General features: G+C 45.1%; 1 long non-coding RNA gene across 1 annotated transcript; it reads right to left on the minus strand.

Annotated features, from left to right (window-relative positions):
* Positions 1-1,006: 1,006 nt before the first annotated feature.
* Positions 1,007-11,753, minus strand: LOC112549286. The gene is made up of 3 exons (XR_003092677.1): positions 11,045-11,753; positions 10,237-10,305; positions 1,007-1,439 (listed from the first exon to the last, which is right to left on the minus strand). It is a non-coding gene; the product is annotated as an uncharacterized LOC112549286 (long non-coding RNA).
* Positions 11,754-11,842: the final 89 nt, after the last annotated feature.

Genomic DNA, 11,842 nt, shown 5'->3' on the forward strand with positions numbered 1-11,842 from the left:
TGTTGCAACAAAAACCTTTTGCTGTGCAAGAGGCTCTCATGTGGCGGGAAAATTCCACCGTGCCGAGGCACCAAAATCACTGGGTTGTGACAGAAGGGACCTAAGCAGATCATCAAGTCCGACCCGCTGCCATGGCAGGAAAGAATGCTGGGGTCAAACGACCCTGGCAAGGTGATTATCTAGCCTCCTTTTGAAGGCCCCCAGGGTAGGAGCCAGCACCACTTCCCTTGGAAGTTGGTTCCAGCTCCTAGGTGCCCTGACTGTGAAGTAGTGCCTCTTGATATCTAGCCTGAATCTACTCTTGGTCAATTTATGGCCGTTATTCCTCATTACTCCCGGTAGTACTCGAGGGAACAGGGACTCTCCCATAACCTGCTGGTTCCCCTTGGCCAGTTTGTAGATGGCCACCAGATCCCCTCTCAGCCTTGTCTTGTGGAGGCTGAACAGGTTCAGGTCCCATAGCCTCCACTAGTAGGGCCTGCCGTGCTGCCCCCGATCATGCAACTGGCCCTCCTCTGGACCCTCTCAATGCTGTCCACATCCCTCCTGAAGTGTGGTGCCCAGAACTGGACGCAGTACTCCAACTGTGGCCTGACCAGTGTCACATAGAGGGGGAAGATCACCTCCTTGGATCTGTTTGTGATGCATCTGTGGATATTCATGCAGCAGGGATCATCACAGAAATTCAGGCTTGGTCAGAGCTGATCTTGCCTGTAGCTCCTTGAAAATCCTGAAGGGCCTTGAATTACAGTGTCCCCTTGGGCTTTTTCACTGTTAAAAAAGCTGCATTTTAGAGCTGGGATAATTAACAGGGTGGGTGAGAGGCCAGAGGCATAGGCCTAACCTTGATGAATACCTCATGGTAAAACTAAAGGGTCTTGTCTTCATTGTATTTTTACCTCAGGATATCTCACACATGTTATTTACCCTAAGATAAAGACCGCAGCTTTTTTCAGCAATAAAGATAAGCAGTGAGATTCCCTGAGGAGACAGTCAGTGGGTTAACATTTAATTCTTCTGAACAAAAGAGTGTGAGTGTCCTTTTTCTGTCCAGTCATATGGTCTGAGTCAGTTGTGCAGTAAATGGTGATCCTCCTGCTGATCACGACACCTAGAGTCAGATCAGTAACAGGGCTTTGTGTGCTGTGCAGCTTGGAGACAGCAGGAGAGTGCTTGAAATGGGAGATCAAGCTCTCCACAGCAGTGTCTTCTGATAGTGCAGATGCACAAGTTGTGAACATATGCCAGACTGTACATGTTGCAGGCATTACCAGCTTTTATTATGTTAACTCTTTTCTCTCAAATTAGCATTCAGGCTCTGGTTTTGGCAACCCATTCTTTTCCAAAAATGCCCAGAAACACCTCTGAGATAGCAGTTCCTTTGTTAACAATTGCTGCTGAACTCTTTCCTTTGTTCTTCAGGCAAGATCCTTAGCAAGCTGGGGAAAAATGGGAACATATAATGAGACTTAACAGTTTTATTTACTATGCAGAACATAAATAGTTAACAAATGAAGTGGGCTGATCTGTGACAAGCCAATTAGCTCACTTGTCACAGCTAAAGCTGGACCAGTGTTTCTAGTTCTCACGATTTTATCATGCAATATTCAGTGTTTTTCTTAAAACTTCTGAAAGCAGGTGATTAAGGGCAAATCTTGGATTTCAATTAGTAAGACAAACCAAGTTTCTAGCCCTCATGATTGCAAAGAAAAAAACTTCACCAAGCATACCTCAAAGGCTCAGACATTAGAGGCAAAGAAAAATAACCAGTTATTTTTTTAAACATCCTGAGATTTTTATATCTCATTTCTGATGCTCTCTCATTTGACTGTAAAGGCTTAGAACCTTAATCATAGTTCTGACAAAAAAGGAGTGAATTCACCATAAATATTTTGAATTGTTTGCCCCTCTTATGGCCTTTGAAATCTCACACTGTACAATGTTGAGCAGTTCTAGTTACTCCATTAATTCCACAACACATGCTCAGGCCATCTCACTCCCCTTCGCATGGAAATTATGCTCCCACTTATGGCAGAAATGCTAAGCCATAGGGATATAGTTTTCGAAGCAACCTGAAGGCCCTGTAAACAGAGGAGATTATTTCATTACTTTTAAATATCTTTGTTTAGAACTGTTTCCGACGATTATAGAAGTGATGTGCAATGTAGATCTCATATTAAGTGAGACTGCCTCAACATTATTTACAACAGGGGCAGGCAATTATTTTGGGCAGAGGGCTGTTTACTGAGTTTTGGCAAGCCATCGAGGGCCGCATGACAGGCAGCCCAGGGCAGATTAATATTAATTTTCTAAATTTTTTAGGGGCCCCGCGGGCCAGATAGAAGGGCCTAGTGGGCCACATCTGGTCCCCGGACCGCATTTTGCCCACCCCTGATTTACAACCATGCTACTGATGCTTGAAGTTTTCTGAATTGGCCTGATGGATGCACCAAAGAACTATAAGGTCTTACACCTCATCACACCTTCTCCTGGCCTCTCTACAAGTAGGTTCTGCTACGTTACACTCTCTTAATTTAGAGAATAGAAATAACTCTAATGTAGTTTCACTGAGCGTGAGGAAATCTAAATTTCATATCACCTTTTGTCCCTTTCTACCTCCTATACTCTTGTTCTTCATAAGTTGCAAATTCTTCCACTTTTCCATGCTGTTGCATGGAAAAATGCACCCTGGGTAGTCATTTCTCACCTGTCCTGTCCCCACCCCTTTCTTCCTCCCTTCTTGATTGCAGATTCAGAAATAGAGCAGGGGGCCTGGCAGTGTACAAGGCATTCTGAAAACTGTTCTCTAGACTGTCAGTGGATTTTCTTGCTGCCAGAAGGAAGGGGTGAGGAATCTCATTCTATTTTTTTCTGCCAAAGCCCATGTCTAGAGGACAAAAAAAAAACTGAATTGGTGGCAAAAAATGGAGGTTAATTCTTCACCCCCAGCAGCAGCAAGCTTCACTGCTGTTCTAAAAAAAACTATGATTCCCAGAATTCCTTGTGCCCTTTGGCACACATTGCCTGTGCTGGCAATGTATTATAGAGGCAGGCAGATGGCAGACAGCAGGGAGGCAAGAAGTAGCCCTTGGATGAGGTATCCCCCTCCCCCTGTTCTTCCAGCATCTCTCCATTTAGGTGGTGCCCCCAGCATGTGCTCCACTTATCAACCCCATATAACACTCCTATTGCTGACACAATATGGGCGTTCTTACCTCTAAATCAAGTCTGAAAAATCAATTACAAGATAACTGCCCTATTCTAATTAACCCCCATTTGGGGTGTAAGGTTACAGATGCCAATGGAACTAATTGCTAGAGAAGTTAATTGGAGTCCCATGTTTCTGATTAAAGCTAGTGTTGTCATCATCATCTTCTACCTTTGCTTGTCTCATCTAAATGGGGTCGTTGTTGTGGATCCTGGCTCTCCACTGGCAATTTCTTTTATCTTGGATCCACATCATGATGATTTGGCAGAGGTTTTTACAGCCAGATGCCCTTCCTGATGCTAACCCTTTATCCGGGCTTGGGACCAGTATTGGATGAGTAGAATCACTCATCCATGGCAGAGTTTTCTGATGAAAGCTAGTAAGCACAAAGTTCACACTTCAGGGAGAGATGACTCCTGGGAAGGGACGCCACCTACCTCATGCGGAAGGGTAAGTCCCTGTTCTTGGCCAGGATGGCCAATCCTCTAGATAGGGCTTTAAACTAAGATCACCGGGAGATGGGGAAACACTGACTGGAGCATGCCTGGGGACTGGCACACAAGAAAGCTCTGAAATTGGGGACACTAGGAGAGCCACTCTTGCAAGAGCTGAGGGAATGGTTCTCCCTCAGCATGACAGGAAATTGAGGGTCTCAGTAGGAGGACTCAGGTACCTGTACACTAATACCAGGAACATGGGGAACAAGCAGGAGGAGCTAGTCCTACTCTCCAGTGGGCATTATGATCTAGTAGGGATTACAGAGACCTGGTTGGACTCCTCACATGATTGGAACGTAACCATAGAGGGCTACACTCTGCACAGAAGGGACTGAGTAGGGAAGAAAAGTAGAGGTATAGTCCGACATTGGCTCCAAAGAAAAGCAGCTCGAAACACTGTGGGTCAAACTATAGGAGAAGGTGGGGGGCGCAGTGAGAGAGACCTAATTATAGGTGTATACTACAGACCACCAAACCAGGGGGAGGAGCTCAATCTGGAGTTCTCTTGAGAACTGGCAGAGGCTGCGCACAGGACATGGTTGTCATGGATGACTTCAATTACCCAGACATCTCTTGGGAGGAACACTCGGCCTAGTCGGATCAGTTGCATTGCTTCCTGACCTGTATTGAAGAGCTCTACTTGACTCAGGAAGTACACGGGCCAACCAGAGGTAATGCTCTCCTAGACTTAGTCTTGGCCAAAGGAGACGATTTGGTGAGCGACTTGAATATAAAGGGTAGCCTGGGCGACAGTGACCATGAAACCATCACATTCACTCTCCGTCGCAAGGCAGGCAAATCAGCTAGCAGGATTGAAGTTCTGGACTTCAAAAAACAAATTTCAACGGGCTCGGGGCAATAGTAGGGCAAGTGCTGTGGGACTAGGGACCGAAGGTGAAAGGAATGCATAAAGACTGGTTGTTCCTCAAAGACACAATCCTCAAAGCACAAAAGAAGTCCATTCCCACGTGGAGGAAAGGTAGCAGAAGGGCTGGTAAACCCTCTTGACTTAATAGGGATATCATGGTCCTCTTGAAAAAGAAGAAAGAGGCATACAACAATGGAAGCTTGGGACAGTCCCCACGGAGGACTATACAACAACGGCCCACACTTGTAGGGAGTAGACTAGAAAGGCTAAGGTGGCAACTTAATTTAAACTAGCAACAGAAATCAAGGACAATAAGAAGTCCTTCTTTAGGTATGATGTAGGGAACAGAAGGAAAACAAATGGAAGTGCGGGGCTTTTGTTTAACAACTCAGGACATCTAGTTACCAACACTCAGGAGAAAACTGAACTCCTGAATGACTACTTTGCTTCGGTATTTCACCAGACTAAGGGGAAAATCATACTAGATAAGATTCAGAAAGGGGATGGAGGAAATAACCACCTTCCTACTGTTGATGTTAAGCTGGTGCATGATCAGTTAGAAAAGTTAGATATTTATAGGTCAGCAGGCCTGGATGAACTTAATCTGAGAGTGCTGAAGGAACTGGCCAAAGTCATCGCAGGACCTCTGGCGAAACTCTTCCAAAACGTGTGGTGCTTGGAGGAGGTCCCATCTAGTGTTGTGCCCATCTTCAAGAAGGGAAGGAGAGAGGACCAGGGCAACTATAGGCCAATTAGCTTAACTTCTATCCCAGGGAAAATCCTGGAAAAAATCATCAAGGAGTCTATGTGCAATACACTCCCAGAAGGTAGGATTCTGAATGACAGTCAGCATGGCTTTGTCACAGGCAGGTCTTGTCTTACCAATCTCATCTCCTTCTATGACCAGGTAACTCGCCACCTGGATAAGAGAGAGGAGGTTGACACTGTATACCTAGACTTCCAAAAGGCCTTTGACCTGGTATCCTGTGATGTTTCCACAGGAAAATTGGAGGATTGCAGGCTTAACTGCTGGACGGTTATGTGGCTGGCTGCGGGGTAGGACCCAGAGAGTTCTAATGAACGTTTTGTCCTGGTGAGAAGTGGCCAGCAGTGTCCTTCAGGGGTTGGTGCTTGGTCCAGTGCTTTTCAACATCTTTATCAATGATTTGGATGTTGGGGTGAAGAGCTCACTGGCCAAGTTCACGGATGATACCAGGTTATGGGGGAGTGTGGTCACACTTGAAAATAAGCTGCAGATACAGGCGGACTAGACAGGCTGGGAAGTTGTGAGGATTGAAACCAGATGACGTTCAACATTGAGAAGTGTAAAGTGCTTCATCTGGGCATGAACAATCCCCAGCATACTTACAGGCTTGGTGGCACCAAACTGATTAGCACCACGACTGAAAGGGACCTAGGGGTAATAATAGACCATAGTATGAACATGAGCCATCAATGCAATGCTGGAACCAGTAAGGCAAACAATACTCTGGCATGCATCAACTGATGCATCTCAAGGAAAACCAAGGAAGTGATTCTTCTGCTTTACTCAGCATTGGTGAGACCACAGCAGGAGTACTGCATCCAGTTCTGGGCACTGAACTTCAACAAGGATGTGGGAAACCTTTAGAGAGTCCAGAGAAGAATCACCTATATGATCACAGACTTGCAAAGCAAGCCATATGAGGAAAAGCTGAGTGTCTTGGGCCTTTTCAGCCTAAAAAAGAGAAGGCTGAGGTAGCAGCTTACTGCTATATCAGGGGAATGCACCAAGGGCTTGATGAAAAACTGTTTGCCAGGGCACCCTTGGGGAAAACCAGGAGTAATGGCCACAAACTCCTGGAAGACCGTTTCAGGCTTAACACTAGGAAAAACTTTTTCACAGTTAGGGACTAGGGACAGACATTACACACAAACCAGTTTAAGTGACCAGAAACTGGTTTAAACCTGTAACAGAAAAGAAGTTCAGTGCCCATAAACTAGTTTCAAAATGGCCAAAACTGGTTTAAGATAAACCTGGTTGAATGTAGTATCAGACTCAACTGATTTGGGCCAAACTGGTTTATGGAACTTCTGTCCTAGACCCCTTCCTGGCTTAAGTTAAATCAGAGTCCTCCCGGCATCCCAGCATGCTTTTCAACCCTGGGCTGGCTGTCTGTTCCAGAGAGCAGGGCTGGCCCCATCCCTCTCCTCCCTAGCCAGAGCTCCAAATGACCCGAGAAGGAGGTGAGGGACTGCAGGCACAGTAGTGTCTGCATGGCTTCCCCCTGCCCCATCCTCCCCTCATTCACTGATCAAGCAGGGATCCCCCCTCTCCCACAACAGGGACCCCAGCTGGCATCTGGCCACATCAGCCCCCTGATAGCTAATGCTAAGAGGTATCTCTGTGTGTTTCCAATTTCACTAGAACAACAGATGCATGCAGTCCTCCCTCCCCACACCCCTGCTTTGCCTCAGAGTACTAGATGGGGGCCAGGGTCTAGCAACACTCCCACCGCTTGAGCAGCAAGGGGAGGGGAACCTGGTGAGGACTGCTTCCCCCCGCTCCAGGCACACCCTGGCTGGGGACCATGCAGGCAGGGTGGAGGTTTAAATCCCAACCTAATCATATTATCCTGCTGAGGCCTGGCCATGCCCCACACTCAGCTCTGTAGAAGGGATGGGAGGGCTTACTCTAGTGCCCCCTGGCTTCTAGCCTGAGCCACTGCAGGCATGTACCTGCATTTCTTGATTCAAAAATGAATGTCTATCCACTTGCAAATCAGTTAAATCCCTGGAAGTTAGACTAACCTGCAAAGATTGAATCAATTCAGGCTTGGGCTTTTTGAATATCTGTGTCCAGACAGTGGAATAAACCCCCTCCAGAGATGGTGCAATCATCTACCCTGGAAATCTTCAAGAGGAGACTGGACAGTCACCTCCCTGGGGTCACCTGACCCCAGTTGTCTTTCTTGCCTAGTGCAGGGGGGAGCTGGACCCAATGATCTTACGATGTCCCTTCTAGCCCCTACAATCTATGAATCTAAGTACAGGAAAAACCCTGTGTGTTCCCCAGGGCAGTAAATGTGCACTTAACCACCTTGGCCATTTTTGCCTTTGATTCCCTGCTGGACAGGTGAAAAGCAGAGCTGTTTGTCAGGGAGGGGCTGTGCATGCTGCTTCTGGCATTGCCAGCTTGTGTAGTTTGAGAGGGAATGGAGACCAGGAAAGGAAAAATGGTAGGTAGTATGGTTTGCAAACAGATGCATGTTTAACTGTGACAGTGCAGGACCTTCATATTCACTGCGCCAGTCTGATCTCACAGGGCATTTATACGTGTGGTCTGGAGGGGGGCACTTTAATTAGAGTGGCTCCAAGAGCTGCTGTAATGAAGGTGCCTGCAGCGTCTGGTATATCAGCATCCCCGTCCTGAAAAATGGTGGTGGGGGAGCTTTAACTAAAGCATGTTGAATGAGCAGACTCCATTGCGTCTGCTCTGATATGCTGTAATTACAGCATGTTGGAGCAGCCTCCCTGCATGTGTATAGGTGCCCATAGTGGTATAAATTTAGAATGACTCTATTGAAGTCAATAGAACTAATTAGACCAGTGTAAATCTGGGGTGAGATCAGAAGTTGGCTGGCCCAGTTAGTTTGGCTAGAGAATGGCTAGGGGATTTTAGCCACTCTCTGTAGGGCATGTGGAACTCATTTGCAGGAAAAAAATAACTGGCAATATATAAATCTTGAAGTGTTCAATGTAGCAGGTGAGTCAATGTTTTCTGGCTTAGGCCAAATTGAAACAGATACGCCTCTAACAAAATTCTTGCAACATTTTGAAATTAAAAACAAAAGAAACTTTGGTTAATTGCAGTAGGCTGATTACATCACTTTTTATTTTTCAGATCCAGGCAAGTTTGTTAAAAGGAAGAGGATTAGGGTGGTACATCAGAATTCACATGACAAATACAGCCTTTCCATGTGAGCCCTGTGGAGTCTGGAGTTGGCACATGATCCCTAACAAAATATTAGCCAAGGCTGCCTAATGACCATGAGGCTAAATTCACAGACATTAAAGACTTTATTAAAGGGATCTATATGCTCTCATACATACCAAAGTGGATCAGGACAACTATAGATCGGTGGAAGATAAAAGTGCTTGAATAGGCCCTACAGCTAGCTGTAGGCAAAGCCATTGTTTTATGTTCTAATCCTCCCATGTGCTCAAACAGGTAATTGTTTTTACTGTTTGGGTTTTATCTAGCAATTTAGTACCAATTATTTTGATGGAGTTGCAATTCTGAGCTTCAGCAAAGGAGGGTGAAGCAGTGACCAAGCTGGACAAGCTCTCCCAGCGATTTTGAGAGGGTAGAGCTGTGCTCCCAATTAAAGTTGTGGAGAGTTGGAGTAACTCCACTGACTACAGTAGAGATACTCACACTGGTGCAACTGAGAGCAGAGTTTGGCTCAGGCTGTTTATTCTTTCATTGTGTCTTATAAGTTAATTAATTCTAATTGGGAGAGTAATTACCACATTACTGGGTCTGTTTACTGTTTTTGGTAACATTCAGCCTTTCATTGTAAGGGACTTTGCCACATTAGTTGACTACATTTCCCCACTGTGAAGTGCCCCCTTTTTCAAGTGGTATTAAGATGGTAAGGAGGCTGCTTGTGCAGCATTGTGTATTTCCCTCTGCATGAGCCCATCAAGCCTTATGCAAAAATCTATATTAGGTGCAGAGAAGCCCCCATTTTTGTAGTACCTGAGGGCCTCAGACTAGACTGCTAATGCCTCACTAGAACCCTAGGAAGGAGGAAAATACTTTTATTCTCAAATTATAGCTGGAAAACACTATGCAGCCACTGAGTGTAGATTTGAAATAATAGAAAAAAGAAGAGGTTGTAGTACTCCTGTCAGCATGTAGAAGACTTACTGGACACACATATGCATTCACACACATTCTATAGCTAGTGAGTAAAATTATGATAATAGGTTTGCTGTCATGAACAAATTTACTTGCTAACTTCTTTTTAAGGTCGCTTTTGTAAAATGATATGCATCCTTTCCAGCTGTCTGTCCAGGAATGACCATGACCCACTTCTGCACAAGCAGTGGCATGATTGTTCATCTAGCTGTTGTAAGATACTCATTTCTGGTGATCTGTTCTACAAGAACCAGACATTCAGGACATGGAGCTGCAAGTAAGCTAGGAATAGTGATTTCTTCCACCATAGATCAGTTAAATGAATAAATATGAGAACCAAGTCTGATAGTCTGACTGGCAAGTTGGGTTTGCAAGTGTGGTTTGCAACCCTTTGAAGTCCAGACCCACATAGCCCAGCTGCATAGATCCAGGAGTACTACTGCTATTCTGAAATGCTAATCATGAACTGTCTGCTGTATTTTACAACATAATACCCTGCAGTGAAGATCTGCTACAGAAACTTGCCCATGTTTCTATTGCTTGACATGTTTGGTTTTTTTTCCCCTTCCCCATTCTAGTCACTTGCAGGCTTGTTCTCAATTACAGCTCTTACGTAGTCAACACATCTGAGCATGTGCACAACTTTAAATAGATGAGTTCTGTTGAACTGAGTGGGACTACTCATGTGATTATAGTTATGCATGTGCTTTAAATGTTTTTCCAGATCAGGGTCTTAAAAGGCAACATGAATCTTTATTACCTATTTGTGGGAGTACTTCCGTCTCACTTGCTGTCATTAATCACCTTGCCCCTTGTATCTGTACCTATTCTGAAAAAAATTAAAAAATGTAAAGATCAGAGAAAACAAACATGACCAAACAAATAGCTTTCCATAAGCTGTTTACATTTCTTCTTTTTATTGTTTTTCCCAACTGTCTCCCATGCAAAGCTTCCTGCAATTTCCTTTTATATACTCTGTCTAGATTGTAACCTCCCTGGAAGCAAGAACCTCATCTTTTTACTTCCCTGCTTATCCACTTCAGAGAGAGATGAGATCAGTGACAGAAGAATTAATTATATTAAAAGTAGTAATATAGCAATTACCTTCTGAAAGATAAGAGTCTCAGCCAAGACAATTCAGGGGTGTTTTTTTAATTTAAAATATTCACATTAGGAAATAAGTACTTTGAGTGAGCAAAAGTTAGAAATGTGCGAAGCTTTGCAGTACAATAACTAGCAGAGAGTGGGTAGTTAACTGTATTTAGTCTAAAGTCAGGCAGAAGACAGGGCATGGCAGGGTGGCACCTTACAGATTGATTCATTCAGAGAAGCATAAGCTTTCACAGGCAACAGGCCTACTTCGTCAGATGCTATGAAGGCATTGTTTAAGTAGGTTGTCACCTATAAAAGTGTATGCCTCCGAATGTATCAGTCTCTGGGGGCCACACCCTACCTTCTGTCAGTGCAATAACTGACTGATTCTTGTAACCAAGTAATTCTGTCATGATGGATGTAACACCTTTCATTTTGAAACAAACAAAAGCCGAACTCTCAAGAAGCATGCACACCTTGAAAAGTAAATGCACTCTCTCATCTTGGCTATCTTGGTTTTCCTTTCCCTTTCTGGCCTTCTTCACTCCTGTGTTGTTTTCACTGGGATTATTTGACCCCAGCAGTCTTTCCTGCTCAGAGCAAGGGGGGGCTCTCGACTTGATCTCACAAGGTCTCTTCCAGCCCTCAACTTCTGTGAATCCCTTTCTAGCTCGATCTTTAAACCCTTATTAATGTGTGTGGTATTCACCTCCATAGCAGTCACCTTGATTTCAAGAGTTATGCATCTGAATAAGGGCTTGAAAGTTCATATTAGGCCCTGAATCCAAAGACCAATGCCCACCAGTAGCCCCACAGGAGCAAGCAGTTACATGGGGACAATTTGGTTTCAGAAACCAGTGTCCGTCTTTGCAGGAGCCATTCTCTGGAGGTGGGGGGGTACCTTTTATTGAATCAATAGCATGCTTGGGATAAGACAGACAAGTTTCTGAATGCAAGGTACTCTCCATGGAGGGGTCTTCCTGTGACTGTAGTCTTCAGAAATCATTTTTCTTGTTTGTGTATAAAACGGCCAGGCTTGCTAGTCTTCATGAATGAAGAAATCAGCCAGAGTGACTATGTGCTTAGCCTGACAAACACTTCTTCAGGCTGGAGGTTGGCCATTGGTGCTCATTGAGTAGGCAGGCATGTCCACCTGGCCTAGCGGCAGCCCTCACCCCACTACCTCCCCTCATCCCCACGGTTTCTAGCAGCGTCAGAGCCTGGAGGAGGAGGGGGAGCGGCCCTGACACGGTCCAGGGCCCCGCTGCTCGCGG

Source organism: Alligator sinensis, unplaced genomic scaffold (assembly GCF_000455745.1).
Source record: "Alligator sinensis unplaced genomic scaffold, ASM45574v1 scaffold391_1, whole genome shotgun sequence".
NCBI lineage: Eukaryota > Metazoa > Chordata > Crocodylia > Alligatoridae > Alligator > Alligator sinensis.